General features: G+C 49.0%; 1 pseudogene; it reads left to right on the forward strand.

Annotated features, from left to right (window-relative positions):
* Window positions 1–318: 318 nt before the first annotated feature.
* On the forward strand, window positions 319–2,401 carry LOC123171568 (UDP-glycosyltransferase 75C1-like; annotated as a pseudogene).
* The last annotated feature ends 12,379 nt before the right edge of the window (window positions 2,402–14,780 follow it).

Here is a 14,780-nt window from a genome sequence, read left to right on the forward strand (position 1 = left end):
ACAGAGCGATCAATACAACACAATGCTGCGCATGACTGGCATGTGCATGGCGTTCGCTTGACACATGGAGCCATGGAGCCCTCCTCTCCCGGACCACATGGGTGCGCCGGCCGCACGCAATTAGTTCCCGACAGCGTCATGGATGCACCAGCTTCCTCGCGTGGGCATCGCGGGCCGCGTGAGAGCCATAAAACCCAAGGTCTCTCGCGCTAATACCACTCAAATCGGAAAGCTTGCCAGCCGTCGCTGCAGATCGAGTGACGCTCTCTCGAGCTACGCGAAAGCGACGCGAGTCAGCCTCAGGAAAGGAGGACAAGCATGTCTCCGCAGCCGCACTTCCTCTTGCTCACGTACCCGCTCCAGGGACACATCGCGCCGGCGCTCCGCCTCGCCCGGCGCCTGCTCGCCGCTGCGCCCGGCGCGCTCGTCACGTTCTCCACCACCGCGACCGCGCACCGCCGCATGTTCCCGGCGCAGGCAGACGCGCCCGACGGCGGCGACGGCCGCCTCGAGTTCCTCCCGTTCTCGGACGGCTTCGACAACGGGTACGACAGGACCACCGACCCCGCGGCGTGCACCGACTACATGGCGTCCTTCCACTCCGCGGGCGCGCGCAGCGCCGGGGAGCTGGTGGACGCGCTCTCCGCGCGCGGCCGCCCCGTGACCCGCGTCGTCTACACGATGCTCCTCCCGTGGGCCGCGGACGTCTCGCGCGAGAAAGGCGTGCCGTCCGCGCTCTACTGGATCCAGCCGGCTGCCGTGTTGGCCGTCTACTACCATTTCTTCCACGGCCACGCCGGCGTCGTGACCGACAACCGCCACGACCCGTCTTTCGTCGTGCGGCTCCCGGGCCTCCCTCCGCTGCCCGTGCGGGACCTCCCGTCCATGATCACGGAGTCCACCGACCCCTCCGAGTTCTACCACAGCATCTACACTACCGTCCGCGACCTGTTCGACACGCTCGACAGGGAAACCCCCAGAGCAAACGTGCTCGTCAACACGTGCCAGGAAATCGAGGAGGGCGCGCTCACCGCCGTGGGAACGTACGACGCGCTGCCGATCGGCCCAGTGGCCCCGTCCGGCGACGAGGCCGGCCTCTTCGAGCAGGACGACGTCAAGTACATGGAGTGGCTCGACGCCAAGCCGGCCGATTCCGTGGTGTAAGTCGCGTTCGGGAGCTGGGCGGGGATGGAGAGGGAGCAGCTCGACGAGCTCCTCCTCGGCCTCGAGGAGAGCGGGAAGCCGTACCTCTGCGTCGTCCGGAAGGACGTCAAGGCGGAGCTCGCGGATGGCGAGGCGACGTTGGAGCCGGAGACGGAGGCGCGGCTCGGGCTCAGGAACGGCATTGTGGTGGAGTGGTGCGACCAGGTGCGGGTGCTCTCGCACGCCGCGGTGGGCTGCTTCGTGACGCACTGCGGGTGGAACGGAGAGCGTGGCGAGCGGCGTGCCGATGGTGTGCGTGCCCCATATGTCGGACCAGCGGATGAACGCATGGCTCGTCGAGTGCGAGTGGCGCGTGGGAGCGCGCGCGGAGGTGGGCAGCGACGGCGTGCTGCGCGCGGCCGAGGTGAGGCGGCGTGTAGAGGTGGTGATGCAGGAGGGTGAGGCCGGAACGGGGGATGCGCGGCGCGCGGCGTCGGAGTGGAAGCGGGTGGTCGCTGAGGCTCTCGGGAAAGGTGTCTCGTCGGATCGTAATCTAAGGGCATTCGTCGAGGCCGTCGATAGTGGTGTGTCCGTATAACACTGGCTGGGACCCGGATTTTGTCTAACGCATTGCGCGCACAACCCAAATCTCTACCATACATCCATGCATGTCACATTAGCCGGTACACATGCTGTCACATCTGCATGTCCACTCTCTCCCTTCTCTCTTCTCTGGCCCAAACAAATCCATCCCTTTTATTTCACCTTTTCTATCTTAAATCATGCATACCTTTTAAATCAATATTTCAATTTCAGATTTTTTATATATTTGAACTCCTAACAAAAGGACCTTTATAACAAGATCATCTTGAATATATTTTGACTAGTTTAAATTTTTCAGTAACATATTTCATCGTTTCAATATTATATTTCACTCGTTTCATTAACATATTTCACTCATTTCACTTGTTTCAATAACAGTTTTCAGTCATTTCAATGACACATTTCACTCATTTTACTCATTTCACTAGTTTCAGTAACTGATTTCACTCATTCCAATCACATATTTCACTCATTTCACTCGTTCCAATAATAGATTTCACTCATTTCAAAAATTGATTCACTAATTTTAATAATTGATTTCACTCATTTCAGTAACATATTTCACTCATTTGACTCGTTTCAATAACAGATTTCCCTAATAAAAAAATTCAAAATAGTTGAAATATATCCGATATTGGTCTTATTCTAAAGGTCTTTGCACCATGATTTTAAATATATATATATATATATATATATATAATCGGAATATTTGTGTAAATGATTTAAGTTAGAAAAAGTTGAATAAAAGGGATGGAGTTGTTTGGAAGAGGAGAGAGAGAGAGAGAGAGAGAGAGAGAGAGAGAGAGAGAGTAGACATGCAGATTTGACGGCATGTGCACTGGGTGATGTGATGTGTATGACGATGTGCGGTGTAGATTAGAGTTGTGCGCCTAACTGGATAGGCATAGCCATATTTGGTAGGAGCAGTATGTTTTATCTGTTGGTTGGTTGGTGAAATAGCTCAGGCATGAGACTTTGTTTGAGCTTCGTGATGAAATAAGGATGTGTTTGGTTTCACGACAAGGGGCATGAAATGTTATGGTTCCACTTCACGAGAAGTGGGTTTATTTCATCGGTGCTGCTAAAAATCTCGTCGACCGTCAGATCTACTCCTGCTTTTAGTGTGCGCAACCTGCGTTTAATTGTAAAAATTGGGCGGTGTAGATGGACGAACTGGGTTGGGCTGCTTTCGTGTCTTGCTTTTCTGTGGGCTGTGGGCGGTGGGCTGGGCTGGGGAGTGTCAGGCTTTAGGTGGTATGTCTTTTTTTTTGGCCCGTAAATTTTACAAAGTGTAAGAGCAATCCCTGACTAGAAAAAGAACTTGTCTAAAAAAAAAGACTAGAAAAAGAACTACCCCTAAAAAAAGACTAGAAAAAGAACTGTATACTTCCCTAAGGAAAAGGAAAAGAATTGTATACTGTAGTAGCATCTTTTTGTGAGTATTTCTTCCTTTTTTTTTTCCAGAATCCGCGTGGCGTATGTGTGGCTATTGTTGATAGATTATATGTCCCTCTATAGTCGGGCTGAGCATCCTGCTTCTTCTGCTCACGAGGATCCCTGGCACGCCTAGTTGTGTACGAGCTAGGAGTCCTCTAAACCTGTACTCTTTCTACCTATCAATGCAATGATACGCCAACTTGGCGTATTGGAGAAAAAAAAGATTATATATCCCTATTGTATAGTTTTTGGATGTAGTTTTTCTAGTGCAGCATCCATGTCTTGTTTTTTGAGAACCAGAATTTTCTTTTTTAAGATGTGTGTGGGTGCACGGATTTTTTATAAAATAAGCATTCATATCTTTCTCTCTCTAGTTTTTTTTTAGGTTTGGCTTTGTGTTAAGTATGTCAGACTAAAAGAAGTATAGATGAAAATATCTAATTCAAAAAGTATCTATTTTATGTGGATTTGCTATTCTCAGTCGACCAAAAATTAGTCAAGTCTTAGTCGATTCGCTAGCAGCCAGGCCTCAACTCAAGTTTTGACCCAGAATGCAACTCCATGTCTTAAAAGCGACCAAGAATTGCTAGTTTCTTTTTTCTCTCTCTCATGTCCAATCACTTTGCTTCCTGTTTATTTGCTAGCGGGATGTTTTAGGGTGCGTCTGGCTTGCTCTATTCCTGCTTCTTTATTTTTATGCGTGGACATGGATGTTTGATGGCCTGGCTTTTTCCTGTTTTATTTTATCTTCCTGGATTTTTTTTGTCTTTTTGTAAGTGATTTTAACAAAAAAAAAGCGACGTCCTCATGTCATTGATATTATTTTGCATTTTTATTTTTACCATTTTTCTTGTTTCATGTTTTATTTATATTTCTTCTTTTTATTTGCTTTCTAAAAAATTCCTTGTTTCTTATTTATTTATTTATTTACTTTTCTCTTTTTTATTGCCTTTAAAACTTTTTTCTTGTATGCCTACTATTAGGCGCAATTGTAAGTGTCGCCATTGACTGCAATTTATTGGTTTTTTGTTGAGAGAAGGGTTGTTGAATGTCTGGCACTAGGCATCTAACTGCAAGTGTCGTCCCTCGACTGCGGGAGAGTAAGGGGGAGTTGCATGTGCGATACCAGGCTTGCAATTACAAGCGTCGCCCTCGACTGCAACTGCATGTCCTCATCCCGACTTCAATTGGCCTTGTGTTTTTGTCGAAGAGGGGGGGGGGGATTGCATGCCCGACAGTAGTCTTGCAATTGCAAGTGTCGCCCTCGGTTGGAACTGCATGCCTATACACTAGACTGCAATTGCATGCCCACACACCCGCTGCAACCGACATTTTTTATTTGTTAGTGGGCAGCGGGAGAGGGGGGAATGTTGCATGTCCAATACTAGTCTTGCAACAGAAGGAAATATGCCCAGGAGGCAATAATAAAGTTGTTATTTATATTTCCTTATATCATGATAACTGTTTATTATTCATGCTAGAAATGTATTAACCGGAAACTTAGTACATGTTGAATACATAGACAAACAAAGTGTCCCTAGTATAGCCTCTACTTGACTAACTCGTTAATCAAAGATGGTTAAGTTTCCTAGCCATGGACATGTGTTGTCATTTGATGAACGGGATCACATCATTAGAGAATGATGTGATGGACAAGACCCATCCGTTAACTTAGCACTATGATCGTTTAGTTTATTGCTATTGCTTTCTTCATGACTTATACATGTTCCTATGACTATGAGATTATGCAACTCCCGAATACCGGAGGAGCACTTAGTGTGCTATCAAATGTCACAACGTAACTGAGTGATTATAAAGATGCTCTACAGGTGTCTCCGATGGTGTTTGTTGAGTTGGCATAGATCGAGATTAGGATTTGTCACTCTGTGTATCGGAGAGGTATCTTTGGGCCCTCTCGGTAATGCACATCACTATAACCCTTGCAAGCAATGTGACTAATGAGTTAGTTACGGGATGATGCATTACGGAATGAGTAAGGAGACTTGCTGGTAATGAGATTGAACTAGGTATGAGGATACCGACGATCGAATCTCGGGCAAGTAACATACCGATGACAAAGGGAACAACGTATGTTGTTATGCAGTTTGATCGATAAAGATCTTCGTAGAATATGTAGGAGCCAATATGAGCATCCAGGTTCCGCTATTGGTTATTGACCGGAGATGTGTTTCGGTCATGTCTACATAGTTCTCGAACCCATAGGGTCCGCACGCTTAACGTTCGATGACGATTTGTATTATGAGTTATGTGATTTGATGACCGAAGTTTGCTCGGAGTCCTGGATGTGATCACCGACATGACGAGGAGTCTCGAAATGGTCGAGACATAAAGATTTATATATTGGAAGGTTACATTCGGACACCGGAATGGTTCGGGTCGTTTCGGATAAGTTTCGGAGTACCGGGGGTTACCGGAACCCACCCCCCGGGAGGTTAATGGGCCACCATGGGCCTTAGTGGAGAAGAGAGAGGGCCGGCCAGGAGGTGGCACCCCCCTTGCCAATCCGAATTGGACAAGGGGAGGGGGCGGCGCCCCCCTCCTTCCTTCTCTCCACTTCCTCCTTCCCTCCTTCTCCTAGTTGGAATAGGAGGGGGGCGAATCCTACTTGGACCGGGAGTCCAAGTAGGACTCCCCCTTGACGCGCCCCCTCTAGGGGCGGCCTCCTCTTCCCCCCTCCTTTATATACGTGGGAGGGGGGCACCCCAAAGACACACAAGTTTCTCTTAGCCGTGTGCTGTGCCCCCCTCCACAGTTACACACATCGATCATATCGTCGTAGTGCTTAGGCAAAGCCGTGCGCCGGTAACTTCATCATCACCGTCGCCACGCCGTCGTGCTGACGGAACTCTCCCTCGGCGTCAACTGGATCAAGAGCTCGAGGGACGTCATCAAGCTGAACGTGTGCTGAACGCGGAGGTACCCTACGTTCGGTGCTTGGATCGGTTGGATCGCGAAGATGTTTGACTACATCAACCGCGTTACTAAACGCTTCCGCTTTCGGTCTACGAGGGTGCGTGGACACACTCTCCCCGCTCGTTGCTATGCTTCTCCTAGATAGATCTTGCGTGATCGTAGGATTTTTTTGAAATACTACATTCCCCAACAGCAACTGCAAGTCTCACCCTCGACTGGAACTGCATGTCCGCTGTCGGCTACAACTGGCCTTGTGTTTTTGTCGGAGAGGGGATGATTTTCATGTCGGACAATACATTTGCAACTACAAGTTTCGCCCTCAACTACAATGGCATGTCCGACAGTAGGCTTGCAACCGCAAGTGTCATCCTTGACTGCAACTACATGCCTACACACCCGACTGCAACTGTTTTTTTTGTTTTGTCAGTGAGCGGCAGGAGAGTGAATGGGAGGTGCATGTATGGTACTTGTAGGATCGAAAGTATGTCTAGAGGGGGGGGGGGTTGATTAGACTACTTGACCAAATGAAAATCTAGCCTTTTCCCAATTTTAAGTCTTGGCAGATTTTAGCAACTTAGCACTAGTCAAGCAAACAACCTACACATGCAAGTCTAAGAGTATAGCAGCGTAATGTAAAACATTGCACATGAAGGTAAAGGGAGGAGTTTGGAGGGAGCAAACGCAATGTAGACACGGAGATTTTTGGCGTGGTTCCGATAGGTGGTGCTATCGTACATCCACGTTGATGGAGACTTCAACCCACGAAGGGTAACGGTTGCACGAGTCCACGGAGGGCTCCACCCACGAAGGGTCCACGAAGAAGCAACCTTGTCTATCCCACCATGGCCATCGCCAATGAAGGACTTGCCTCACTAGGGTAGATCTTCACGAAGTAGGCGATCTCCTTGCCCGTACAAACTCCTTGGTTCAACTCCACAATCTTGACGGAGGCTCCCAAGTGACACCTAACCAATCTAGGAGACACCACTCTCCAAAAGGTAATAGATGGTGTGTTGATGATGAACTCCTTGCTCTTGTGCTTCAAATGATAGTCTCCCCAACACTCAACTCTCTCTCACAGATTTGGATTTGGTGGAAAGATGATTTGAGTGGAAAGCAACTTGGAGAAGGCTAGAGATCAAGATTCATATGGTTGGAATGGAATATCTTGGTCTCAACACATGAGTAGGTGGTTCTCTCTCAGAAAACGTATGCTGGAAGTGTAGGCTTGTTCTGATGGCTCTCCCCACGAATGAAGGGTGGGTGGAGTGGTATATATAGCCTCCACACAAAATCTAGCCGTTACACACAAATTGCCAAACTCGGTGGGACCGAATAATGAAACTCGGTCAGACCGATTTAGCTCAAAATGTGAACGTTAGGATTTTCGGTGGGACTGACATGTCAACTCGGTGGGACCGATTTCATTAGGGTTAGGGCATAACATAATCTCGGTGAGACCGATTACACAAATCGGTGGGACCGATTTTGGTAATAAGCTAACCAGAGAGTTGATCAGGCAAACTCGATGGGACCGATTTGCTCATCTCGGTGAGACCGAAACGCTACGATGGGGAAACAGAGAGTTTGCATTGCGAACTCGGTGGGACCGATCGCTCATCTCGGTTGGACCGAAACGTTACGAAGGGAAATAGAGAGTTTGCAATCCCATCTCGGTGAGACCGAGATCCCTATCGGTGAGACCGAAGTGCCTAGGGTTTGTGGCAGTGGCTATGTCAAGTGAACTCGGTGGCGCCGGATAGAATGTTTTGGTGGGGCCGAGTTTGACTTTTGGTTTGGGACATATGTGGATATGAGAAAGTGGTTGAGGGTTTTTGGAGCATATCACTAAAGCATTTTGAGCAAGCAACCCATTAAGCAACACCTCATCCCCTTTTAATAGTATTGGCTTTTCCTATGGACTCAATGTGATCTTGGATCACTAAAAGTAAAATGTAGAGTCTTGAGCTTTAGAGACTGAGCCAATCTTTTGTCCTTAGCATTTTGAGGGGTCCACATTCCTAATCCATGCCATGCCAATCATTGAGCTTTCCTGAAATATTTATCTTGAAATAGCATTAGCTCAATGAGCTATATGTTGTTAGGAATTACCAAAATCACCCAGGGATAGTTGCACTTTCAATCTCCCCCTTTTTGGTAATTGATGACAACATATAGATCAAAGCTTCGACATATGATCATAAGATTGAAATACATCATCGCTTTGAGAAGTATGTGATAAGCAAGAGCTCACCCTAAATTTGTGCATTATTTAAAATTTGCTTTTGAATGCAAATGCACAATCGATTAGGATCATGGGTTACTCTTCCATGTCACATACATCTTGGTGGAGCGCTCAAAATGATGGAAATTAAAAGCATGCACCCATCACCAAGCAAAGTGAATGATCATATATGGGATATAAGAGATAATATCATCCAAGCAAGCATTAAAGTAGCATATGATCAAACACGTAACCAAACAAGTATCTCACACACAGACATAAAGTATCAACCAAGCACACAATAAAGTTCAAAAGCAAGAGAGGCAAAGAAGCAAAACACTCTCTCGAAGCCTATGATCTATACATTTCTCCCCCTTTGGCAACAAGTTACCAAAAAGTTCGAAAATGCATAGTGCTATGCGTCTCTCAGGCTTGGTCTTCTGGAGGTAGTGTAGAGATAACTCCAAGGACGAAGGCATCAGTTGATGTAGTTGGAGTTGGTGGAGTGGCTGCTGGAGGTGGCACTGAAGCTGTTGCTGCTGGTGCTGACGATGTAGCTCTAGTATCTGGTACTGGCACTGCAGCAAACCTCTGACCTCTAGGCACTCTGCGAAAAGCATCGGTAGTAGCCTTCCCCTTCTTCTCTTCTACATCCTCCTAGAGCTGCTCAACTGCAGTCTGAATCTCAGTGACTTTTAAATCAAGTTCATAGAACTTGGTCTCTATGATCCTCTCCAAGCTCTCCTGATTCTAAGTCAGGGTGGCCAAGCCCTTCTCAATCCTCAAAGTAGATTGGATCAGATAAGCTAGCTGATCTTATTTTCTCTTCAAGAACACTTGAGATACCTCTTCAACACTTGGCATCTTTGTAGCCTTTTCTGCCTTTGCTTTAGCTCTCTTCTCTTGTGCTTGTACTGATGAAGGTTCATTCTCATTCATGACAACTTCATTATCTTCAAATTCTGGGAGCAAGGGTAAATGCTCTTTGTCCAACAAGTAAGTGCCTGTGCCCATCTTGGAGTTGATGAGCACCTGAATGTGTGGAGCATACCAACAAGATCTCTTATGGTCAGCAGCTGTCCTCTTGATTGTCTCTACAATCAGACTCATGACCTTGAATTTTTGAGGGACATCAAAGATTTGCAGCAAGTTGATGGAATGTCCTCTTATCATCTTGTGATCTCCAGACTTGGGTAACAATGTATGCCTCAGGATGGTGTTGATAGTAGGCAGACTAGACAACAAATAATGCATAGATCCAAGCTTGTGTGTCTCCAAAGCTTTATCAGGGATCTCTTCGTACATATTTGCCATAGAGTTGTGGTCTTTCTTCTTCTTGGCATACACATCCAAATCATCCTCATGCTCTTCTGGGGCATTGATCAGCTTGGTTCATTCTTCAACAGTTGATTGGTACCTAGTACCTTCAGACATCCATACTATCCTTCCATCTGGATAGAAATGAGTAGTGGAGTAAAATTGCATGATCAGCTCATCATTCCATTTGGTGAGCTTCTGTCCAACGAACTTGTCAACTCCACAAGCTTTGAAGATGTCTTGTACACCTGGGAAGTGATCTTTATTCTATTTGATATATTCCCAATCAACCCATCTCATGTCACAGACAATTGGCTTCTTGTCAAGCAGAATATTCTCATAGAAATCTTGTTGTTCTTTGGTGTGAAACCTGTAGTCCACAACAGTCCTCCTCCTCACAGCATAAGGATCAGACTGTCTCCACAATCTCAGTCATGTATCTTTCCTGATGTGCATGTCCTCAGCCACTGGATGAGTGTCATTGTGGTCTGGAATCTTTGGCTTCAGTTTTCTTAGCACTAGGGCTTCTTCATCCTCTTCATCAACCTCAGGCACTGGGGCCTTGTTCTTCTCTTCAACAGGAATGTTTGTGGTGCTTCTCTTGGGCTTAGTGGGCTTCTGAGCTTGAGCTGTTGCTTAGGGAGCAGTCTTGGGCTTTGATGGAGCAGCCCCTGACTTGATAGCATCTCCCATAAGCTTCTGAGATTTGGGTGCTGGAGCAACATCCTCTTCCTTTGAATCTCTTACCATAGTTGATTTTCCAAGAACTTTTGCAGATGTGGTTCTTGCCCTCTTCTTATGCTTGCCATCTCCAACTGCCTCACCATCATCTGATTCTATTGTGAACTTCATGGTTTCTCCTGTTGAAACTTTTCTTGGCTTTGACATTGGGACTCTCTTTGCTGGTGCCTTCTTATGCAACCCTGGCTTAGTTGCAGCAGCTGTGCCATACTCTTTCTTTAGCACTTTCTTCCTTGAGGTGGCCTCATCCTCAACAGCCACATAGTCCTCATCCTTAGAGTCTGAGGTTCTCTTCTTCCTTGTTCTAGTGGCTGCCTTGGGCAAGTTACTTGGTGTGCTCCTGCTGCCCTCATCATAGCTACTTGAGGGACTAGTGCCCTCACTCAATTGCACTTGCTCTTCAGATCTATTCTGGCTGTCACTTTGGTCAGACATCTTGGCAAACAAACTGACAGCAAGCCCTGGGAATAGATGTAGTTGAGGTAGAGTAGATGAGCATCACAAGGTGTAGAGTTTTTGCAAAACAGATGACTCAAAAACTTAGTTTCAGTTCTCCACAGAAAGCATTTCGGAGCTACCAATTTGTTAAACTCGGTGATACCGAAGCAACTTTTGGAACCTAAACTAGTGAACTCGGTCAGACCGAGTCACAGTTCAGTGGCACCGAGATTGCTAGGGTTTCACAAAGAGTCGAACTCGGTCGCACCGATTTGCAGTTTTCGGTCAGACCGAAAACGCATGTGCAATGGCCTAAGCCAAATCGGTGAGACCGATTTATACAACTCGGTCGGTCCGAGATGAGTTCGGCGGAAACCCAACCCTAAATTTTCGAATCAAATCTAACCTAAAGGATGTTTTCTTTAGATAGATTGTTTTCATACGTGGTAAAGATCATGGCAATGTGATGTGCTACGAATCAGAGAAAGGAAGTAGCACAAAGAGTCGAACCCATACCCTAGTTCAGTGGGAGTTCGCTACGGCGACAACGGTGGAGCAGAATTCCGTTGACGGCGACAGAAACCAGCGGCGGGAGGTCGCTGGCGGCGAGGAGACGATCCGGAGACCCGAGGAGGCAGATCAGGACATGCGCGGGCTGAGGAGTTTGAAGAAATTTCCAAAATCTCACCCCTGGGTTTATATATCCCGACCCTATCGGTGTGGCTGAGTGGAACAACTCGGTGGCACCGAGATGCAGAATCGCAAGCGGTTACTGCAACTCGGTGTGACCGAAAAGTTCAAATCGGTTGCATCGAGATTAAAAACCTAGATCAACTTAGTGAACTCGGTGTGACCGAAGTGGATGACTCGGTCATACCGAAATGCACAAAGAGGTTTTGGAAGTTTAAGTCTATGACGAATCGGGGACTCTGAGTGCTCCTCACATAGAGTGGTTCGAATCTGACTTGATCAAACTTTGTGATGTAGCATGAATAGAGTTTGAGACGAGAAAAGCATAGATAGCTAGAGGGAGTTCTTAGGCATTCTTGTCCATCCATTTGGCAAAAGAGAAAAAGCCAAACAATCAAAGCAACAAATGGATGTCCTCGAATGAGTGAAATATGAAATCAACATGCTCACACAATAAAATAGCTAATGAAATATGTGACAAAGCATGCACAAACGCTCTAGCATCTATCAAGCAATTGGCGATGACTAGGTCATCTATATATGAGTATGTTGACTTAGGAGTCAAATGAGAACACTTCATCATAGGTCATACTCATTGTTTAAGCACAAGTGGGGTTACCACTTCTACATAAAGCATTGTTGTGTTCACACCATTAGAGTTGCTTTAGCTCAATTTATTAGAGTAAAGCTCCCCCTAGATGTGATATCCCCCCTAAGAGGGATGAACTAACCTTGGGTTTTGTCGATGATGACTTCATGTAGATGTTGAAGATGTGGATGCTCAATGTTGATGTAGATCATTCGGAGCAATCCTTTGGAGTGAGTTGCACTTTCAATACCTACACGGGTTAGTCCCACAAGGAACAAACAAGGATATCCATAGACATAGAGTGATGTTCACACAAGATGATGTCCATGAAAACATTAGGTTACCTTGTCCCTTGTCTTACCAACAAGAGGGTTTGTGACTCCTTGAACTAGTACAAGATGTGGAAGTTATTTGCACTTGTCCTTGCCAAAATGATATGAGTGAAGTATGTTGGCGGAGTGTCGGTGTGGAACGACACCTATGGGATCACAAGAATCCCTACTACGGTTGCCGGGGCGCAGGGTTGTGAGAAGAGCAGGATTAGTAATCAACACAAGGATCGTTTACCCAGGTTCGGGCCGCGAAGATGGGTAAAACTCTAGTCCTGCTTTGGTGGGTGTATTTTAGAGAGTTCTTGAGCTCTCAAACTAGCTATGGTGGGGTGCGTGGTTCCAAAGAGCCAAATCCTTCTCCGGTATGCCATGGGCCTCCTTTTATAGTCGAAAGGGGCTGCCACAGTGGCATACAGGAGGTGGAAAGGCGTATAGTATTGCGAGCTTATCGCTCATATTACAGGACAAGACGCATTTAATGCGCCGCTGAGGTGTCCCCTAGCTTTTTTGGGGACGGGGGCGAGGCCCGCCCCGTCCGTCGCCGCTCCTCCTCGCTTGGAGACGCGCCCTGGCCAGCGATGTGCGCGGCGCCATGTAGGCAGGCATGCAGCTGAGGTGGCGCGGTGGCGGAGCCTTCACGAAGATCTGCATGCCGCCACGCAGGCGCCTGGTGAGTTGGCCTGGAAGCTGCATGTTGCCACGCAGGTGCCTGCGCAGCTGGTTGGGCTGGCAGCTGCATGCGAACAGCAGTGGAGATTTGGTTGGTGCGGGCCTGGCAGTGGCCCTGCTGGCATCCTCGGTGAGAGCCTTGCCGGGTGGCCCGGCAAGGGTCTTTCCGTGGCGCGCTGTCATCCCCAACAAGGATCTTGCCGGGGGTCTTGTGGCTCTCCTCGGCAAGGATCTTACCGAGGACCGTTGTCTTTTAATCCTCATCTGATCTTAAACATTCCTTGTCTTCACAAAGATCTGCATGCCACCATGGAGGTGCCTCCCGAGCCCTAGTTCCAACGTGGTTAATTGAGTTGGAACCCGTGGGCTCGAGGGTGGCTCACTCCACTGGCGTGGGCGAGTTGCCCCGGCAAGGGCCTTGCCGGGGCCGCTGAGGCTGCCCCCGGCAAGGATCTTGCCGGGGCCGCTGAGGCTGCCCCCGGCAAGGATCTTGCCGGGGGAACCTGCTTCGCCTCTCTACTTCTTTCTGGTCTCGGTCATGGCGTTGCTCTTGCTATCTTGGGCTTCGGTTTTACCTTGGTTCACCTCCCCTGTTCTGCGTGGTGTGGCCGTGGGCACGGCTCCGACTATCTGTGCATAGGTAAATGGGTACAAAGGTGCGCCCCCTCTTTTGTACACCGACAGGAGCCCCCGGGCCTGGGCCACACATAAGCGTGACACGTTGTTGGGCCAGGCCCAAAACAGTGCGCGGGGAGGCGGGGTGGTTTTTACCGCGGTAAAACTTTTCGCGCGCTGCGCTTCCCACGACCCACGTTGAATGCGCGACGTGGAGGGGTGCGTGTGACATGGGCGGCATGCGTGGGGCAGTTTCCGCACGCATGCGTCACGTTGCAGTAAAGAGGCGGCTCACGCCTTCCCCGTAAAAAGAGGGAGGCGTGGAGATGCGGCTCATTTACTGAATGGGGCCGGGTCGCGGTCTTCAAGGCGTCCACACCCCACGATCACGGGGTGGGGAGAGGTCGCTTTACCCGTCCCCTCGGTTCTGCATGTTCGCCACGCATCCTTCATGCGCCTGGGGTGGCAAGCGGTGGAGGCAGGAAACTGGGCCATCGCTGGTTGGGGCAGCGGGTCGGTCCCGATTCCCTGCGCCTCTGGTGTTTGGAATGGTCAAGCGGGGCGGCCGAGCCCCGACCCCGCCCCTTTATAAGGAGAGGGAAGGGGGGATGGCACCCCGCATTCCTCTGGCTTCTATCTCCTCCTGCTTCTGCTTCTTCCTCTCTCTCGCCATGGAGAAAGGGAATCCGACCCTTCAACGGCGGCGGTGAGGGTCGCCGCCCAACAGTGCGCCCCCCTCCTCCTGAGCCTGTGGTGGCGGAGCCGGCCGTGAGGGGAAAGGGGAGGGGGCGAGGCCGTGGGCGAAGCCGTGGCAGGGGTCGTGGTGCTCGGGGAAGAGGAGGACGGGGCGGCGCGTCGGCCTCGCTCCCGCCAATGATACCTTTCCCGACGGAGGGCCACGTTAAAGACCAGCCCCGCGAGTTCTTCATCAGGCTGCGCCGGCCTCCGCGTCGTCGTCTTCGTCTCCCTGCTCCGTTTGCTCGGGTGATGGAGCGTGACCCGCCCCAGACCCTCAGGTTGCACATGAGGGGCTGTGGGAATGGGGGCA

This window comes from Triticum aestivum, chromosome 7D (genome assembly GCF_018294505.1).
Source record: "Triticum aestivum cultivar Chinese Spring chromosome 7D, IWGSC CS RefSeq v2.1, whole genome shotgun sequence".
In the NCBI taxonomy this organism is placed as follows: domain Eukaryota; kingdom Viridiplantae; phylum Streptophyta; class Magnoliopsida; order Poales; family Poaceae; genus Triticum; species Triticum aestivum.